This window comes from Mizuhopecten yessoensis, unplaced genomic scaffold (assembly GCF_002113885.1).
Source record: "Mizuhopecten yessoensis strain PY_sf001 unplaced genomic scaffold, ASM211388v2 scaffold10855, whole genome shotgun sequence".
Classification (NCBI taxonomy): Eukaryota; Metazoa; Mollusca; class Bivalvia; order Pectinida; family Pectinidae; genus Mizuhopecten; species Mizuhopecten yessoensis.
Window position 1 is genome coordinate 102,214 of NW_018408755.1, and position 8,873 is coordinate 111,086.

General features: G+C 32.1%; 1 protein-coding gene across 1 annotated transcript in view; it reads right to left on the reverse strand.

Moving 5' to 3' along the window:
• LOC110463020 (putative acyl--CoA ligase YdaB) overlaps positions 1 to 8,364 on the reverse strand; it is a 21,689-nt gene extending 13,325 nt beyond the window's left edge. Inside the window, exon 1 of the mRNA XM_021517346.1 lies at positions 8,261 to 8,364. The gene's annotated coding sequence lies outside the window, so the exon portion shown is untranslated. The remainder of the gene's footprint in view (positions 1 to 8,260) is intronic.
• Between the last annotated feature and the right edge of the window lie 509 nt (positions 8,365 to 8,873).

Here is an 8,873-nt window from a genome sequence, read left to right on the forward strand (position 1 = left end):
AACTCTGACTCGTATAGGTATCAACAGCCATGAATTTAATGGACATTCCTTTCGTATTGGTGCGGCTACCTCAACGGCTGCTGCAGGTGTCCAGGATCATGTTATTCAGACCTTGGGTGGATGGTCATCTGACTGCTTTATTCGATATATCCGAACAGATCCTGCTACAATTTGTACAGCTCAACAATGCATGAGCTCTGACTAGTTACTATAGTTATCATTTTACCTCCAATGTTATAAATAATTTCTCTACATTATTGGGGGCTCTCACTCTTATGTCGCACTAACATAATCGTTCCATTTTGGCTTTAAATTCTTTGGGAATTTTACCCCCAGTCTATTAAATAGATTATTACTTCACTTTATCTGTAGCCAGTTTTCTCGTGGTAAATTTAACAGATACATTCTCTGGGGTGGCTATGAGTCTAGTCGCTTCTCTGGATGCCTCCAGAGTCTAGTGACTTCTCTTGCCTTCTTCGGAGTCTAGCGTTTCCAATTCATAGTCTTTTATAGCTTCTCCATGGATATTAGGAGTCTAGTCGCTTCTCTGGTACTTTCAGAGTCTAGCTGCTTCTCTTGTTTTCTTTGGAGTCTAGCTCGCGCTCTTTATCAAGCTTCTCTGTGAATTCGTAGAGTCTAGCTCCCGTTAAAATGTTTTGAGAATAATTTGTTACTATTAGTAGGTTTTAGAGTGAGTAGCCCCTGATACGCCAAATGTTTACAGTAGGTTTTAGTACTTGTTCTTTGCTTGCACATTCATATCTGTGTCTTAACTCAAGTAATAAACAGGTTAACTCTTTCATTGTGTGAAGTTATGTATAAAAGATCAATTACCCGTGGTCAGTGTCCACAAGGTAAAGTCTATTTCACTTATCCTGTTGCGTGATGTGATGGACAATAGTTATGAGTTGTGAAAGTAAGTTTACAAAGTGTACGAGCTTAGGGATATAAAAACTGTACACATGAGTCTGATGTCACAGAGGATATAGATAGTGACGTAGATAATTGCAATTAGGGATAATGTAACATGTATATAGCCAAATTCCGTCTAAATGTCATATAAACGTGTTTTGTATTAAGTCACACTTGAATTGAGAGATATGAACAATATATACATGTATACATAACATGACATAAAACAAACATATATATAAAGACACACACACTCATTCATTATAATACAAATACCAATACAATTATCAGAAAGGAAAGGTAGGATTGTTGAAAATTTGTTTTACATTTTGAATTTCTCTGTAAGGTAGCTGTCAGTGTGAGCGTAATCAATATTTACATTTACTCAATATAACAATTATATTTATAAATGGATAAGTTACTTATGGAAAATCAGTCGTAATTTCAAGTTTGGGGGTTTCCAAAAAAAGTTTTGCCACTTTGAAACTGATCTAAGTAGCTTTCTCCCTTACTTCTAGCAATGTATTTTTGAGTTGTATATGTATCTTTTAGTGTATTTTTCAGGGCAATAATGCAGAGTTCATTCTTGAGGCACCTTGATTTATAGATAAATTGTTTTATTGTAAAGATGATCATATTATCCACTTTTCTGTTTTTTCCATTCTGACGATATGCACCAAAAAGAAAAGATTTCTTATTAAATTCAAATGGAATGAACAGTGAATTCAACATATTTTCTAAGTTGACAAGTAAAGTTGAAACTTTTTCACAGTTCCATAGCGTATGCTCTATCGTTTAAATTTCTGTTTTACAAATGTTACAATAACAAATGTCTACTAACCCAACTTTAAATAAATACGAATTTGTTGTTAAAATATGGTGATTAACCCTAAATTGGAACCATTGCAATTTTGTATTTTTTGTTACAGAAAAAGGGAGTTCAAAAATCATTGTCCAATCACCTTCATCAAATTCAAATTTTTCATCCCATTTTTTTTATTCCACTTGCAATTATATCATTTTTACTAAGCACATTATAAAAATCTTTTGTACCTTTCTGTTTTAGCAAATATTTGTTATTTTCTTGGAATAATAATATTTTTGGATGGGTCAAGTTACTTCGACTGCAAAGCTTCTTTATAGCTGTAACAATTCCTTGACATTGTACGAAATTTGCTCTAACACCATATCTTTCTCTTAATTCAAAAAAACTGAAGAAGTTGTTGTTATCCTTTTTTAAGTCATTAACTACTACAACTCCCTTCCTATACCAATCTTTATGAAAAACACTATTATTATCTATTTTGATTTTTTTTTTTCGTTAAACCATATAGGCATGTCAGAGGTCTGTTTTGAATCTGTATTTTTCTTCCCCGAGAACAGTTAGATGTTTCAATGCGAGAAAGACATCTTTCCAGGAAAGATTTTTACAGTAATTATGACAAAAGGAAATATAGTCTGATCCACAATTTACAAGAAGGTTTTTATCAATAGTTGAATTAAAACTAATTTGCCATGTCCCTGTTTTTGAGAGTAATCTTCTAATCCAAGTTAGTTTTAATGAGCATATAAATGATTTAATATGAATCATTTTGAGACCAACATCAGAAAAGATTTAAATAATTACATCTCTTTTAATTTTATCAATCTTACTATTCCAGAGGAAGTTATATATTTCTGTATTTATCTTTTTGACAAATTTATTATCAGGATTTGGTAAAGCGATAAATAAATTATTAAATTGAGAAATTAGGATAGACTTTATCATATTTATTCTCCCTATTGGTGTAAGAATTCTCCTACTCCAAGTCTTCATCACAGCTTTAAGTTTTACTAGTTTTTTTTATCAAAATTTATTTTTGGAATACGATGTAGATCAACATAAAAATCAATGTCCAGAAGTGTAAACAGTGTAAACCTCACTGTAAATTCCATTCATTAGCCATAACCTCATATCCAAACTACTAAATTTCCAGGATACATAATCAAAAGCTTTTTCAAAACCTATCATGAGTAACATCCCTGGTATATTTTTATTTTCCTCTGTAAATTGCATTATATCATAGATAAACATGGTGTTTTCCCCAATGTATTGCCCAGAAATAAACACCTGTTTGATCAGTATTAATAAGTTTATTTAAGACTGTTTGTATTCTACCTGCTATTATTCCAGAAGCTATTTTATATACTATATTTAAAAGAGAAATATTCTACAGTTTTTTAGGAATTGACATGGCTTATCTCTCTTTGGTAAACAAGTAATTATGCCCTGTTTTTGGGTTACAGATAATTCACCATTTTCATAACTATTGTTAATAGATCTTACTACAAAAATACCTAACTGTTTCCAAAAGCACTTAAAAAATTCGACTGTGAATGCATCTGAGGCGGGACTATTATTATTTTTCATATTATAAAGAGTTTCTGATGCCTCAGTTATAGAAGTAGGACCTTCTAAGTTTTCCGATTCTGTAACATTTAACTATGGAATATCAATATTTTCAAATAGATTGTCTAAGTTAACCTCCTCTATAGTATCATCATTATTATACAATTTTTCATTGAAAAAAACAATTCGTTCAGAATGTCTACTTGATCCGAAATTAAAGTGCCATTTTCTTTTACTACTCTTGGTATAATTTTGGATATAAAATTTCTGTTTAATTAATTAAAAAAATAATTAGTTGGTTTTTCTCCTTCTTCTATCCATTTTGCTTTAGACCTGATTATGCTTCCTTCTAGTTTATGGAGTCGAATACTTTCTAGTTCTCTTTTCTTCCTTTCTAACATTTCCCAATCTATTCTTTCTGAATCTTCAATATTCTTTATTTCATCTTTAAGATTATTTCTAGAATGTTTTGTTGTTTTTTCCTGTATGAAGAGTATGATATTGTTTTGCCCCTTATATCTATCAAAAGTGTCTCTAAAAACAGCTGTTCATTAATTATAAATTTGATATCTGTATTAGGAATGAGATTAATGCTATCAATTTGGTACACTGGAATAGCATATTACACTTTAATTTCCTCTATAGACTTTTTGACAACATCTAAATATTCAAATTCCTGAAGTAAAGAGTTATTGAACTTCCAAAGGCACTTTCCTTTTTTGAAATCATTAAATTTTAGAGAAATTGTTGGTATCGAATGATCTGATCTATATCCTGGCACAATAGTGGATTTAAGTGGATAATAAATTTTCCGATATAAGGAAAAATCTTGACGTGCTTGTTTACGAGGAATGCTTTTTCTCCAAGTATATCTTCTAGTTTCTGAGGATTGTTCACTATAGATGTCTACCATGTTAAATTCTTCAATAATTTCCTGAAGTTTATCTCTAGCTTTAAGATTATTTATTTGTCTGTAGTTTTCATCATAGTCTTTTCTTGGATCAAGTACTAAATTAAAATCTCCAAATATGAGAAAACACTCATTATTAAATTCATTTATTGTTTCTGCTATTTTATCATAAAAAAACTGGGGTATCAATATTCGGATTATATAATGTAATCAGTGTTATCTTTTTACCTTCTACCTCTAAATCTAATGCAAGAAAATTTCCTGAAAAATGCTTTTTCTCTCTTGTTACTTTCACATCAAAATTATTATTNGCGGTGGGTGGTGGGGGGGGGGGGGGGGGGTTCTGACAAATGTGTATCTTGAATACAGTAGATATTAAAATTGTTTGTTCTCAGGTATGAAAATACGTCCTTACGCTCATTAATATCACCCAAACCAAGGCTCAAAAAGGAAAAAAAATATATTACTAACACTAAGACTCCTACCTTTCAAGTTGGTTACAAAAATATAAACACCTACACATATAAAGAACAAAAACAAAACAACATTGGTACAAGAAGTACCTACAAGAGACAGAGACACAAGAAACACATAAAATGAATTTGATGCGAGAAAAAAATAGCGTATTGGAAACACACATATTCCTACTCATGGGATAAAACATGTGTGGTGCTCTGACAACAATTGTGTACGTCATACTAAGCTCCAATATTTTTATTATAAGAATAATAATAAACATTGTTACGTGTACATGACAATATTGTACATGTGTGTAATACCTTTTAGACAGCTACTCCAGTATATACCTGGTGAAAGATAATTGACACATACGCTTTTTATTATTTTATATGTAAAAGGATTTACAAAGATCAGGCTACATATATATATACACATGTGTACATACACCTACCCTCTTACATCTATTTACACAAACATTTTAATAATTACAACTTACATGCACTCTTATTACATTTTACCTATATACATATAGAACCAACCATATCCATATGCACATGTGAACCTGCTTTTTACAGATCACACATATATCTACTCTACTAATTCATATGTGAAGAAAATACACACAACTATCTACTCACTGGCTACACATGATAATGTTTGTATATAGTCCTGGTAATATTGAACTTTTAATCTTAAAATATTGTACATATACTGTACACATGTGGCATGTCTGCAATTACATATTACAGTCCCGTGTCCAAATATTACAAATATGTACAAGATATATGACCTTATATATATATCTATACTGTATTAATATTTCATTCATAAACAGGTTAGTACGAAGTTACACTCGTACACATATGTATAAATATACATACCTATTAGCTATATATATATATATATAGCAATAAACACTAGTATAAGCGATCAACTACACCTATATCATTTTAAATACATGTAATTACCTTCTTACATTTACAGATAGGTAAACTATGTGTACATATGCATACACATCCGCAGATACATTACAGGCGTACATAGTATGTGTACATCACATGTACACATGCATACAAACGCACACCTACAAAAACAGAATTATACCAGGATATATTTTTTATTAACAAAACACATTACCTATTACCTATTAGTCATTACCATGTACTCTTGCTCTTTTTACATTTGACCTATTAACACAAGTCCAGCCACACATTTATACCCATGCATGCACACATCCCATATATCGAACTAATACAGGTGTACATATACATACAAACACACACATTCAAACAAGCATTTATATTATATACACCTGTTGTTAGTAATCAACCCTTATTCTTCTAACACTATACATAGATCTATAGCTGCACTCATGTAAACATGTCCGTAAACAAATACAGGTGTACATGAAGCCCTTGTACACTATGTCGTATTCTGACTTATCTGTTAGTGTGGCCTGTTGAGCTATTTAGTAATTATCGACTGTACTTACCTAAAAGTGAACTATGATGGCTGATTAAAACCAGACATGAAGCAAAGGCTTTGAGTTTTTCATTTGAGTATGAGAACGCGACACACTACATGTATATAGGTATGTGTACAAATGTGTGCACTTGAACAGCCCTGTATACAAAAGAACAAAAATTATTCCACTTCTCCATTGTAGATATCTCAAAATAAATTAGAATATGGTTGAAAATGCAATGACTAATAATATTATATTCTCAAATCTGAGTATCAGCATACCTCGGTAATCACAAACCAAACCACTTAGTGTATCTGATGATTATTATGTTTTTTTTTGTACACACCCTTCATTCCATACACCGCATTTCTTTCATATTTGTCATATTTCAGGTGCGTACGTCATAGATATCTACACTGCCATATCTTATTTACTAATGGCTGATTTTTAATGAAAAATTATTATTATCTAACATGGCAGATTGGGTTTTTAATTTCAGATATTTGAAAATATGTTGAATAGTGAAGTACATTAACTGGTATGCGAGCACTCTCTCTCACAAAAACACACACACCCACATACAGATAAGCACAACTACATGCAAGCACTCTATCCAAAAATGACCAAGTTTATATTATGCACATAATACATGTTATATTTGTACCACAGCAGTTTGTTTGCTTATGAAGCACATATAAATGCAGCGATTATATCAATCAAGAAATTAAATCAACATACTGGAATATTATGCTAAATTAGTATGATATATGTCAGTGATCAATGTTTTGGGTTTTTTCTTTTGCCCTGTAGCAATATAAGATGAAATGTTTACCTTTTATTTTGTCCATTTCCTGTTTTGTCCACAAACACTTCATGAAAATTGTCAAAAAGATTCACTTTCCTTGTCAGGTTTCCAACCTTGACAAACACTACCATTAAAGTACCAAGCCTTCTCTACGTCTCTGTTTTTTTCTAATCTCTTCATAATTCCTACATTCCTACTTGTCACATCGTCTGTACACCTCACATTAAGCTCCTTTCGCTTCATCATCACCTGTCTTCGTACATTATTCCTCAGGAATTTCACAATAATCGGCCTCGGCCCATCCAGTGCTTTTTTGGGTACTCTGTGTGCAGCTTAAATGTCTTGTGGACTGATGTTGATGCCCTCCTTTTTATTTACAATATCACAGAAGTCCTGTGGTAGGTCTCTCTTTTTTCTGCCTCCTCCCCCAATTCCTTCATGCCAAATACCTTAATGTTGTTTCGTCGACTATATTGTTCATTGTAATTTGCCATTCTTAGTCCCTCCATGCACAGATCTCTGTTATGTGCGACATTCCTCTGTGTGTTTACAATTTCCTTCTTCATCTCATCCTTCCCATTTTGTAGTTCTGTGATTTTCTTTTCTTTACATTGAACTGACTGTAGTCTATGATTATGCAAGTTCATCGAGTCAAGCTCCTGTCTCATCATAGCTGTTTTCCGTGATATGTCATTCTTTATGGTAGCCAAAATAGATGTAACAATTTCTGTGACCAGGTCTTTGATGTCTTTCTTGCTTAGTTTAATATAGAACTCAACATGTTTTTTTTTATCTCTGTCAACCCCTGTCCAAAATATGTAAATATCAAAATCTGTCAAAGTTGATATTTTTCCCAATTATTTTTCCAGTCAATATGTAGGCATAATACTTAAACACATTCTGCTAAAGGTTAGCACTGTAGCTAGTAGATAACAGCATAAGTTTATCCCTTTTTGTCAGAGCACCAACATGTGTGTGTGTCTTACATGGCAGCCATTTTTTCTCGAAATATAAATTTAATAAAAGATGGTAAGATTAAACATTTTCATGAATTTATCACAAAATTTCTGTGTGGTACTAGCTACCTCAAACACGCCACTATAACACGGCTGTTTTACATAATACCTACACAGGCGAATGATCAACACCCGGAAGTTGTTTCCTCTTTTTTTGTCAATATGATGCATTGAGGTTTGATTTGGGTACGAGGGAAAATTATCAGTCATAATGGCCGTATTAACTTCTATCTGCTTTACTTATGATATCCACAAAACGATACATGATATCAACGTTTAACTTCTACAAAACAGTAATACTTACCAAACGTCTCTTGATTGTAGACAACTCTGTCTGCTGTAGCGCTGCGGTGCACCGTGTACAGCCTAACCGTGGAAGCCCTGAGCTGACCACAATTTTACGACGATAACATAGTATTTGTATACAATACTTCGAGATGTTTTGGATGAAGGTATGTTTTTATTTATTTCAAGTTTACAAAATTAGTATAAATGTCGCTATATACACGTTAAAAAGGTTGACTCTTACATATCTTTAATTAAATATTAAAGTTTCAACTGTCTCAAAATCTTATTCCATATAACTTTTGTGGGGTTCATTATCATTATCGCTCAAAAATGGCTTAGTGATACATGAATTCTCTTTAATAGTTATTTGATTGCATAGTAATATATGTTTCATGATTGGATAGCTAAATACGTGTATGTTCCATGATTGGATAGCTAAATACGTGTATGCTCCATGATTGGATAGCTAAATACGTTTACGTTCCATGATTGGGTAGCTAAATACATGTGTGTTCCATGATTGGGTAGCTAAATACATGTATGTTCCTTGATTGGATAGCTAAATACGTATACGCACCATAATTGGATAGCTAAATACGTTTACGTTCCATGATTGGATAGCCAAATAC